This window comes from Paramormyrops kingsleyae, chromosome 4, assembly GCF_048594095.1.
Source record: "Paramormyrops kingsleyae isolate MSU_618 chromosome 4, PKINGS_0.4, whole genome shotgun sequence".
NCBI classification, from domain to species: Eukaryota; Metazoa; Chordata; class Actinopteri; order Osteoglossiformes; family Mormyridae; genus Paramormyrops; species Paramormyrops kingsleyae.
Window position 1 is genome coordinate 2,715,977 of NC_132800.1, and position 12,501 is coordinate 2,728,477.

At 42.1% G+C, this 12,501-nt stretch overlaps 1 long non-coding RNA gene and 1 pseudogene across 1 annotated transcript in view; one reads left to right on the forward strand and one right to left on the reverse strand.

Moving 5' to 3' along the window:
- Positions 1 to 12,501, forward strand: part of LOC140588666 (uncharacterized) — a 146,906-nt gene that overhangs the window by 12,324 nt on the left and 122,081 nt on the right. The window lies entirely within an intron of this gene.
- On the reverse strand, positions 9,427 to 12,386 carry LOC140588647 (uncharacterized; annotated as a pseudogene).

The window sequence follows — 12,501 nt, forward strand, 5'->3', positions numbered from 1 at the left end:
CTGTTGATGTTCCTGTCTGTGTATGATCCTCACAGATGAATACCAGTCCAAACCTCAAATAAAGTGAAACTGCATATTTAGATAATGACAATACAAATGGCGTACAGAAGTGAATGGTTAGTCGTACTAAAGGCAGCACTTTCCTCTTCATAGCTTACACAACTGATCTGAATTCAGTTCTCTTCAGGAGGCCCAACACCGTAAGGTAGTGATTAGCGTAATTCCTACAGTTTCATTCAACATGAACGCTGAATTATTATTAGGGGATGGTGCAGTGGTTAGCAATGTTGCCTCACACTTCTAGGGCCAGGGTCGTCTGGGGATTCCTCCAGGTACTCCGGTTATCCCCGCGGTCCATATTGAAGGTCCCAAATTGCCTGTAGATGTGCGCATATGAGTGAATGGTGTGTGAGTGTGCCATGCGATGGGTTGGAACCTCATCCTGGATTGTTCCCTGCCTTGTGCCTGTAGTCTCCAGGATATGACAATCAGTTTCAGAAGATGGGTGGATATTATTATTGAAAAGGGAACTTTGAAATATTTCTATTATATTTGAAAGTTATATCGAAAATCTATAACTGCTGCCTGATTCAAATGTTCAGATTGAGGTGAAGTAGATTGGGGAAGGGGGTCAGAAATATAAACAACCCAATTTGACTTTGTCCCCCCGGGAACTCCCACCTACTGACCTACTCGCCATTAACTTAACCTACCAAAGCACAGATTCAACTGCCAAAGAAGGGCAGAGTCGTGTCTCCAAGTACCAAAATAAAAGTAGTTTTCCCTGAGTCACGTGTAATGTTCAAGATACTAATATCAGTTTTGTATCACAATACCAAAAAAGGGTATGATTCTATCACATTTAAATATTTAAGAAATTGTAACGAAGTGGATAAGAACATATGAAATTTACAAATGAGAGGAGGCCATTTGGCCCATTAAGCTTGTTTGGGTTGAACCTAACTAATAGCTCAGAGTTGTTAAAATCTTATCTAGCTCTGATTTAAAGGAACCCAGGGTTTTAGCTTCCGCTACACTAGCAGGAAGACTATTCCATACTCTAACTACACGCTGTGTAAAGAAGTCCTTCAAATTCGTTTTAAAATGTTCCCCGCTAATTTCCACTTATGGCCACGAGTTCTAGTATTTAGACTAAACAGCATTTGGCTGAACAGCATCCAGACCCGTTAGAATCTTATAGACCTGGATCATGTCCCCCCTTAGTCTCCTTTGCTCAAGGCTAAACAGATTCAGCTCAGCTAACCTCTCCTCATAAGACATTCCTCTAAGACCAGGAATCATTCTCGTAGCTCTTCGTTGCACCTTTTCTAAGGCAGCAATGTCCTTCTTGAGGTATGGTGACCAAACCTGCACACAGTATTCTAGGTGGGGTCTTACCAAGGAATTATATAAGTGTAACATCACCTCCCTTGACTTAAACTCCCCACATCTAGAGATATAACCCAACATTCTATTGGCCTTTTTTATTGCTTCCCCACACTGGTGATAGTGGGACATGGAAGCAACAACATGCACACCGAGATCTTTCTCATAATCAGCTACCTTTATTTCAATGGAACCCATAAAATATCTGTACTTTATATTTCTGCTCCCTGCTGGATTACCTTACATTTATCTGTTAAATTTCATCTGCCGGGTATCAGCCCAGTTGCTAATTAAATCCAGATCCCGTTGTAGCCTCTCTGCTGCTAGATCAGTATCTGCTACACCACCCACCTACAGTAGGTGTCGTCAAATGTTGGAAGTACTGAATTTGCACTTAGGATAGAGATACAGTTGTACTCCTTTTACATGTCTCTTGTGTGGAGAAGTTGCATAGATGGAAGATGGAAATTGCTGTTGCCCACTGCCTGCCTCTAGCAGCAGGAGTGAGATATAGTGTTATTTTGGCTTTAAGCTGTGGCAAGCAAAACAACCCAAAAGTTTGATGAAACTGCACCAATGAACAGGACTACGCAGGGCAGACCAATGACCTGCGTGACCCAGTGGGCTGTGCGGCATGGACTACTTTAATTCCACAGCCTACATAAAAGTAGAGCTATGGTAAGAAAAACATGTCAAGCTGTGCAAGGTGAATTGTAGAAACTGAGATAAACAGTACTGAAATACAAAATAGAATTGATGAGGCCCTTGAAGGTACAGGGAACAATGTAGAGACTGAAATTAGAAGGCTTAACCTTCCACAGAGGCAGGTTTTCATTTTTCACATAACTTCTCTCAAGAAGCTTCTCGTGGCTACGTAAACATGAGACAAAGGCAAATACGTCTATTAATCGCAAAGGCAGATACCTAAGTAATGGTGCAATCAGGTAATGCTGGTATTTTCATTCATAAATGGCTGATTCTCAAACAGTGGTGTATGCGTATTTCTGTGGCAAAAATGGTAGAAACCTCTAAAAAAGATCATTAGCAAAATGTGTATTTGGATATATATTTTTTTTCAGATGCCAAACAATTAGTGGTGGTCTCTTCAGTAGAGACTTGTGCCTTTTCACCTCACCTGAGGCAGCCCTGGATCCTAGAGGTGTTATGACCGTGTGAGCCAGCAGTGAGCGGGGAAGCAGGATCGGGCACACAGAAATCCAAAAACGGGGTTTTATTCAGCTAAACTGACAGACAAGGAATCACACAATAAAACAACATCAATGCAGCCGATTATATTTATTATATATATTATATTTGTGTTGAGTTATTGGTATGAATGCTGCCACAGTTCCTAAAATCCCTACAGCTTTGAGCTTTAGCAAGAGCCGTTTGTGGGGGACAACATCAAAGGCCTTCTGGAAATCTAAGTAGATCACGTCGAAGGCCTTTTTGTGATCAATTTCACTTGTAGCTTCCTTAAAGAATTCAAGTAGATTCGTTAAACAGGATCTACCTCTCCTAAATCAATGTTGGCTATCCCTCAGAATGTTATTTGCATCCAGGTAATCTACCATTTTCCCTTGGATTATAGCTTCCATTACTCTTCCAGTAATGCTAGTTAAACTGATTGGCCTATAGTTTGCTGGATTACTTCTATCCCCTTTTTTGAATATGGGTGTTATATTAGCATGCTTCCAATCTGAAGGTACCACACCCGCAGATAATGATTTCTGGAATATTAAAGTTAAAGGTTGGCTAATAATATCCCTCATCTCTTTTAAAACTATAGGTAAGATGCCATCAGGGCCCTGTGATTTATTTTTTTTGAGTTTAGCTAGGCTTAGTACCACATCAGCCTCAGGTATACATATATTGGTCATAGACGACGCTGTATTCGTACTAATTGGTGGTAAGTTACTTGTGTTCTCTACTGTTAACACCCGTGAAAAATAATCATTAAACCCATTTACTATATCAATTTCATTTTCAATTATAAGGCCCTTACTATCCTGCAAATTAGTGATTTCAGCTTTTAGAGCTCTTTTGGAGTTAAAATATTGGAAGAAACCTTTATTGTCATCCTTAGCCTCCAATGCAATTTTTCTTTCTACATCCCTCTTGGATAGTCTAATGTTATTTTTTAACTCTACCTGTAGACTTAGATACTCTTGCTTAATTTTGAAATCATTAGTTATTTTCCAATTGTGGAACAGAGCCCTTTATCTCCTGACTTTATTCTTAATTTACTTAGTAAACCACCTTGGTTGTCGTTTCCTAGATTTAGTTTTGTTTCCTCTTGCACTTGCAACAATGTGCTTTTAAAAAATTCCCATGCCTCTTCAACTGATTTGCTATTTACCTCCGTCCAGTTTACAGTTTCTAATTAAAGTAATCAAAGCTTCATTAAAATTAGCCTTCCTAACATTGTATACTTTTAATTTCGACTTTGCTCTTCGGACACTAAAATTAACCTCGAATTTAACCATGTTATGATCACTACCGTACTGTCATGTTCAGCGAGTGACGAGCAGGTGAGAGAGGCAAGAGCAGCCAGGTTGAACTAAAGAACGGGGTTTATTACAGACAATCGACAGGACAGGTACACTCACGCATTATCGAGAATGACAGATCTGACTAGACGGAACTTAGACGCGGACTAAATACACATGACAAGCTGGCATTTACAAGAAACAGGTGAGAACAATCAGGTATTAACACGAGGTAAGACGGGGGCGTGGCCCACACGAGGATTTGACGGAGCAGGACGTGACAGAACCCCCCCCCCCCAAAGGCGCGCACACCGGGCTTGCCCGAGGGGAGGCGACGGACGAGACGAGGAACAGGACCTGGAAGACAAAAGGCAAGACATTAACAGGGAACCGGAAACAGAACTGAAACACTGAACAAGAACAGGGACCAGAAAAAGGACAAAACCCGACAGAGGACGGGAAAAGCCGACAGACAAACCAGAACAGGAGACCCAGAAGAAGGGGAGAAAGGCGGAACCAAAGGGGCAGGAGTGAATGGAGGAACAACAGAAGGAGAAGGAGCAGGAACGGGACTTTCTCCCTAGTCCCGTTCCCTCGGTCCCTGTGTGGTCCCCTCCTGCTCCCTTCTCCCTCTCCCCTGCGGCCCCTCCGGCCGCCGCCCGTCGCCTGCCTGGGCTCCCTCGGGCTCCCCTTCTTCCTCCCCCCTTTCCCTTTGTCCCGCCTGTGTCTGTTGCTCGTCCTGTCGTCCTGCCTGTTCCTGCTCCTTCTCCTCCTGTTGTTCCTCCATTCACTCCTGCCCCTTTGGTTCCGCCTTTCTCCCCTTCTTCTGGGTCTCCTGTTCTGGTTTGTCTGTCGGCTTTTCCCGTCCTCTGTCGGGTTTTGTCCTTTTTCTGGTCCCTGTTCTTGTTCAGTGTTTCAGTTCTGTTTCCGGTTCCCTGTTAATGTCTTGCCTTTTGTCTTCCAGGTCCTGTTCCTCGTCTCGTCCGTCGCCTCCCCTCGGGCAAGCCCGGTGTGCGCGCCTTTGGGGGGGGGGGGTTCTGTCACGTCCTGCTCCGTCAAATCCTCGTGTGGGCCACGCCCCCGTCTTACCTCGTGTTAATACCTGATTGTTCTCACCTGTTTCTTGTAAATGCCAGCTTGTCATGTGTATTTAGTCCGCGTCTAAGTTCCGTCTAGTCAGATCTGTCATTCTCGGTAATGCGTGAGTGTACCTGTCCTGTCGATTGTCTGTAATAAACCCCGTTCTTTAGTTCAACCTGGCTGCTCTTGCCTCTCTCACCTGCTCGTCACTCGCTGAACATGACAGTACGGTAGTGATCATAACATGGTTAAATTCGAGGTTAATTTTAGTGTCCGAAGAGCAAAGTCGAAATTAAAAGTATACAATGTTAGGAAGGCTAATTTTAATGAAGCTTTGATTACTTTAATTAGAAACTGTAAACTGGACGGAGGTAAATAGCAAAACAGTTGAAGAGGCATGGGAATTTTTTAAAAGCACATTGTTGCAAGTGCAAGAGGAAACAAAACTAAATCTAGGAAACGACAACCAAGGTGGTTTACTAAGTAAATTAAGAATAAAGTCAGGAGATAAAGGGCTCTGTTCCACAATTGGAAAATAACTAATGATTTCAAAATTAAGCAAGAGTATCTAAGTCTACAGGTAGAGTTAAAAAATAACATTAGACTATCCAAGAGGGATGTAGAAAGAAAAATTGCATTGGAGGCTAAGGATGACAATAAAGGTTTCTTCCAATATTTTAACTCCAAAAGAGCTCTAAAAGCTGAAATCACTAATTTGCAGGATAGTAAGGGCCTTATAATTGAAAATGAAATTGATATAGTAAATGGGTTTAATGATTATTTTTCACGGGTGTTAACAGTAGAGAACACATGTAACTTACCACCAATTAGTACGAATACAGCGTCGTCTATGACCAATATATGTATACCTGAGGCTGATGTGGTACTAAGCCTAGCTAAACTCAAAAAAAATAAATCACAGGGCCCTGATGGCATCTTACCTATAGTTTTAAAAGAGATGAGGGATATTATTAGCCAACCTTTAACTTTAATATTCCAGAAATCATTATCTGCGGGTGTGGTACCTTCAGATTGGAAGCATGCTAATATAACACCCATATTCAAAAAAGGGGATAGAAGTAATCCAGCAAACTATAGGCCAATCAGTTTAACTAGCATTACTGGAAGAGTAATGGAAGCTATAATCCAAGTGAAAATGGTAGATTACCTGGATGCAAATAACATTCTGAGGGATAGCCAACATGGATTTAGGAGAGGTAGATTCTGTTTAACGAATCTACTTGAATTCTTTAAGGAAGCTACAAGTGAAATTGATCACAAAAAGGCCTTCGACGTGATCTACTTAGATTTCCAGAAGGCCTTTGATGTTGTCCCCCACAAACGGCTCTTGCTTTAGGAACTGTGGCAGCATTCATACCAATAACTCAACACAAATATAATATATATAATAAATATAATCGGCTGCATTGATGTTATTTTATTGTGTGATTCCTTGTCTGTCAGTTTAGCTGAATAAAACCCCATTTTTGGATTTCTGTGTGCCCGATCTTGCTTCCCCGCTCACTGCCGGCTCACACGGTCATAACACCTCTAGGATCCAGGGCTGCCTCAGGTGAGGTGAAAAGGCACAAGTCTCTACTGAAGGGACCACCACTAATTGTTTGGCATCTGAAAAAAAATATATATCCAAATACACATTTTGCTAATGATCTTTTTTAGAGGTTTCTACCATTGTTGCCACAGAAATACGCATACACCACTGTTTGAGAATCAGCCATTTATGAATGAAAATACCAGCATTACCTGATTGCACCATTACTTAGGTATCTGCCTTTGCGATTAATAGACGTATTTGCCTTTGTCTCATGTTTACGTAACCACGAGAAGCTTCTCCAGAGAAGTTATGTGAAAAATGAAAACCTGCCTCTGTGGAAGGTTAAGCCTTCTAATTTCAGTCTCTACATTGTTCCCTGTACTATCAAGAGCCTCATCAATTCTATTTTGTATTTCAGTACTGTTTATCTCAGTTTCTACAATTCACCTTGCACAGCTTGACATGTTTTTCTTACCATAGCTCTACTTTTATGTAGGCTGTGGAATTAAAGTAGTCCATGCCGCACAGCCCACTGGGTCACGCAGGTCATTGGTCCGCCCTGCGTAGTCCTGTTCATTGGTGCAGTTTCGTCAAACTTTTGGGTTGTTTTGCCTGCCACAGCTTAAAGCCAAAATAACACTATATCTCACTCCTGCTGCTAGAGGCAGGCAGTGGGCAACAGCAATTTCCATCTTCCATCTATGCAACTTCTCCACACAAGAGACATGTAAAAGGAGTACAACTGTATCTCTATCCTAAGTGCAAATTCAGTACATCCAACATTTGACGACACCTACTGTAGGTGGGTGGTGTAGCAGATACTGATCTAGCAGCAGAGAGGCTACAACGGGATCTGGATTTAATTAGCAACTGGGCTGATACCCGGCAGATGAAATTTAACAGATAAATGTAAGGTAATCCAGCAGGGAGCAGAAATATAAAGTACAGATATTTTATGGGTTCCATTGAAATAAAGGTAGCTGATTACGAGAAAGATCTCGGTGTGCATGTTGATGCTTCCATGTCCCACTATCGCCAGTGTGGGGAAGCAATAAAAAAGGCCAATAGAATGTTGGGTTATATCTCTAGATGTGGGGAGTTTAAGTCAAGGGAGGTGATGTTACATTTATATAATTCCTTGGTAAGACCCCACCTAGAATATTGTGTGCAGGTTTGGTCACCATACCTTAAGAAGGACATTGCTGCCTTAGAAAAGGTGCAATTGAGGGCTACGAGAATGTTTCCTGGTCTTAGAGGAATGTCTTATGAGGAGAGGTTAGCTGAGCTGAATCTGTTTAGCCTTGAGCAAAGGAGACTAAGGGGGGACATGATCCAGGTCTATAAGATTCTAACGGGTCTGGATGCTGTTCAGCCAAATGCTGTTTAGTCTAAATACTAGAACTCGTGGCCATAAGTGGAAATTAGCGGGGAACATTTTAAAACGAATTTGAAGAAGGACTTCTTTACACAGCGTGTAGTTAGAGTATGGAATAGTCTTCCTGCTAGTGTAGCGGAAGCTAAAACCCTGGGTTCCTTTAAATCAGAGCTAGATAAGATTTTAACAACTCTGAGCTATTAGTTAGGTTCAACCCAAACAAGCTTAATGGGCCAAATGGCCTCCTCTCATTTGTAAATTTCATATGTTCTTATCCACTTCGTTACAATTTCTTAAATATTTAAATGTGATAGAATCATACCCTTTTTTGGTATTGTGATACAAAACTGATATCAGTATCTTGAACAACATTACACGTGACTCAGGGAAAACTACTTTTATTTTGGTACTTGGAGACACGACTCTGCCCTTCTTTGGCAGTTGAATCTGTGCTTTGGTAGGTTAAGTTAATGGCGAGTAGGTCAGTAGGTGGGAGTTCCCGGGGGGACAAAGTCAAATTGGGTTGTTTATATTTCTGACCCCCTTCCCCATTCTACTTCACCACAATCTGAACATTTGAATCAGGTAGCAGTTATATATTTTAGATATAACTTTCAAATATAATAGAAATATTTCAAAGTTCTCTTTTCAATAATAATAAACACCCATCTTCTGAAACTGATTGTCATATCCTGGAGACTACAGGCACAAGGCAGGGAACAATCCAGGATGAGGTTCCAACCCATCGCATGGCACACTCACACACCATTCACTCATATGCACACATCTACAGGCAATTTGGGACCTTCAATATGGACTGCGGGGATAACTGGAGTACCTGGAGGAATCCCCAGACGACCCTGGCCCTAGAAGTGTGAGGCAACATTGCTAACCACTGCACCATCCCCTAATAATAATTCAGCGTTCATGTTGAATGAAACTGTAGGAATTACGCTAATCACTACCTTACGGTGTTGGGCCTCCTGAAAAGAACTGAATTCAGATCGGTTGTGTAAGCTATGAAGAGGAAAGTGCTGCCTTTAGTACGACTAACCATTCACTTCTGTACGTCATTTGTATTGTCATTATCTAAATATGGAGTTTCACTTTATTTGAGGTTTGGACTGGTATTCATCTGTGAGGATCATACACAGACAGGAACATCAACAGTCTCTTCACATGTCTGTGCACTTTCCTGAGATGTCTGTGCCTTCTGTCAGCCTCCTGAGATGTCTGTGCCCTGTGTTAGTCACCGGTGCAGTAGAATGACCTTGCATTATAATTCCAGATTTTCTCATATACTAATAGGAAGGTAGATTTATGATGACTTTAGCTCAGTATCACTACTGCTCAATCACATATTTACCAAAATAACAGAAAACCACTAACAACTAATGTGAATTCAAAATATCAGAAGAGACCGGGAATACTTTTGTAATAACTATAGGCCCTTTAAATATATAGGGCTGGGAATTGTTTTTAAAAAATGAATTACTTGTATACAGTTTTCCATGACTGATTATGATTAATCACACCAAGTATTAATATTTGTAAAAATAACAACATAGTTTATTGAACCCCATGGAGAAATCCTCTTTATGCCTCCCTCAACTTGCTCTCTGTAGGTGAGAGCAAGCTGGCTGTGAAGGGTAGCCACCTGTCGTGGTGCCCATGGAGCTGGGGGTTAAGGGCCTTGCTCAAAGACCTGCAGAAATGCCAAAGCTGACCTTGAACTGGTGACCTTCTGATCACAGGCACAAAAGCTTAGGCCAGGGGTGGCCAACTGTATCCACAAAGGGCCGGTGTGTATGCAGGTTTTCGTTGCAACTCCCTAATTAGAGGACTGATTGGCCGAAGAGTCCTCACATCTGGGTTTGAACAGCTGACCTAAAGGTTATCCCAAAAACCCACATACACACCAGCCCTTTGTGGATACGATTGGCCACCCCTGGCTTAGGCCACTGAGGCAAACACTGTCTTTAACAAAAATGCACAAATATTTATATGATAAATTTATGCAGAATTAACAAAGGACAGACATTGGTCATTGTCACAAACTCATTACCAAACTATATTCATTTATATTCTAAAACATAGAGAAAAACACACACTCAAATTATTCAACTTGTCTAAATTGTCAATATCACTTCTAGGATGAACGGTTTTACCATTTATTTCTGTAATACACAAGTATTTCATGACATCCAGTGCAACTGACTTGAAAAAAATTAAGGCCACTAAGATGAAGACAAAACAGAAAATGACAAAGCAAAAATATACATCTTGTGAAACAAATTGTGAGATTCAAAACAGCTTATGTATTCTTGATAATGATTTTTGGCTGCCTATTTGAAGAAAATTAAATAAATCAGACCAACAAATGGCAAACTATTAATACACCTAAAAAGGCAAGGTACTGCTCTACACAACATACCCAAATTTCACCGTAATATTTTTTTATTCTGAAAGTTCGCCAGAATGACCCATATTGTAATATTTAATGGTTTAACTTGTAAATAAGTACAAGCATAACTGCTTTCAAAAAGGCTTGAGAAATGGCAAAAAAAAAAGGACTAGTTCTGCAGATCCAGACATTTGTCAGCGCAAATTCCAAACGGTAACGGTAATTCGTTTTTTTCTGTAATTCGTTAGTCTTGCGGTAATTCGTCTGCTTCTAGGTAGCTACATAAGGCTAATGCTGCATGCACAGAAAACATGACGAGGAAAAAGAAAATAATTTTCTCTCAATGATGAATATAGACTCAAAGCTTATGATTAACTGCCAAAAACGAGCCAACAAGATGCAGCAGCGAAACTACAATAAGCTACATTTTATGTACAGTTCTGTATGGTATCATAGTATTTGAATTACACACAGTTCAGTAAAGTCATACAGTACTGTAATTAGACACACCACCGGCGTTTCAAATGTTGATTTTGAAAAAGTCACAATTCAGTAAAATTCAATTCAAGTCACACAAGTTCAATTACATGTACTGAAATGTCACTGAATACACTAGTGTAATTTTTCAGTAACTTTTCCCTGTGTGAATCCGCTCGTGTCTCTTTAGGTTTCCTAAATGGCTGAAGCCCTTCCCACACTGGGAGCACTGGCAGGGACACTCCCCTGTGTGAATCTGTTGGTGTCTCTTGAGGCTTCCTGACTCACTAAAGCTCTTCCCACACTGAGAGCACTGGTAGGGCCTCTCCCCTGTGTGAATTCGTTGGTGTCTCTTTAGGTCTCCTAAACGGCTGAAGCCCTTCCAACACTGGGAGCACTGGTAGGGCCTCTCCCCCGTGTGAATCCGCTGGTGTGTCTGTAGGTTTCCTAAATGTCTGAAGCTCTTCTCACACAGGGAGCACTGGTAGGGCTTCTCTCCTGTGTGAATTTGTTGGTGTGTCTTGAGGTTTCCTAACCGACTAAAGCTCTTCCCACACTGGGAGCACTGGTAGGGCCTCTCTCCTGTGTGAATTTGTTGGTGTGTCTTGATGTTTCCTGACTCACTAAAGCTCTTCCCACACTGGGAGCACTGGTAGGGCCTCTCCCCGGTGTGAATCAGTTGATGTTTCTTGAGGCTTCCTGACACACTAAAGCTCTTCCCACACTGGGAGCACTGGTAGGGCCTCTCCCCTGTTTGAATCCGCTGGTGTGTCTGTAGGTTTCCTAAATATCTGAGCTCTTCTCACATTGGGAGCACTGGTAGGGCTTCTCTCCTGTGTGAATCTGTTGGTGTGTCTTGAGGTTTCCTAACCGACTAAAGCTCTTCCCACACTGGGAGCACTGGTAGGGCCTCTCTCCTGTGTGAATTTGTTGGTGTGTCTTGAGGTTTCCTGACTCACTAAAGCTCTTCCCACACTGGGAGCACTGGTAGGGCCTATCCCCGGTGTGAATCAGTTGATGTTTCTTGAGGCTTCCTGACTCACTAAAGCTCTTCCCACACTGGGAGCACTGGTAGGGCCTCTCCCCTGTGTGAATGAGTTGATGTTTCTTGAGGCTTCGTGACTCACTAAAGCTCTTCCCACACTGGGAGCACTGGTACGGACTCTCTCCTGTGTGAATTTGTTGGTGTCTCTTGAGGTTTCCTAACTCACTAAAGCTCTTCCCACACTGGGAGCACTGGTAGGGCCTCTCCCCTGTGTGAATGAGTTGATGTTTCTTGAGGCTTCGTGACTCACTAAAGCTCTTCCCACACTGGGAGCACTGGTAGGGCCTCTCTCCTGTGTGAATTCGTTGGTGTCTCTTGAAGCTTCTTGACTCACTAAAGCTCTTCCCACACTCAGAACACTGACAGGATGAATTCTCCGTGCAAGTCTGCCTGTTTATTTTACAGCCTCGGTTTATACTCGGTTTATACATCTTCTCACTCTGGGAACCCTGTCGAACCGTCAGTGTGTCTGTGTTTGCTTCTTCCAGGGTACTGAGTGTGTCTGTACTGAGCTGAGCGGCACTGGGGCCAGCAGACACTGGTGAATGCTCAGCTGTGTTTACTGATCCAGGCCTCAGTTCAATGACATACTCCTTAGGGTGAGATTTTTTGGTATATCGGTGCAGACCAATGTCTGTGGTATAGAATGGACCCTGAAAACAAGCGATGATTTGGGAGGATTCACCCACT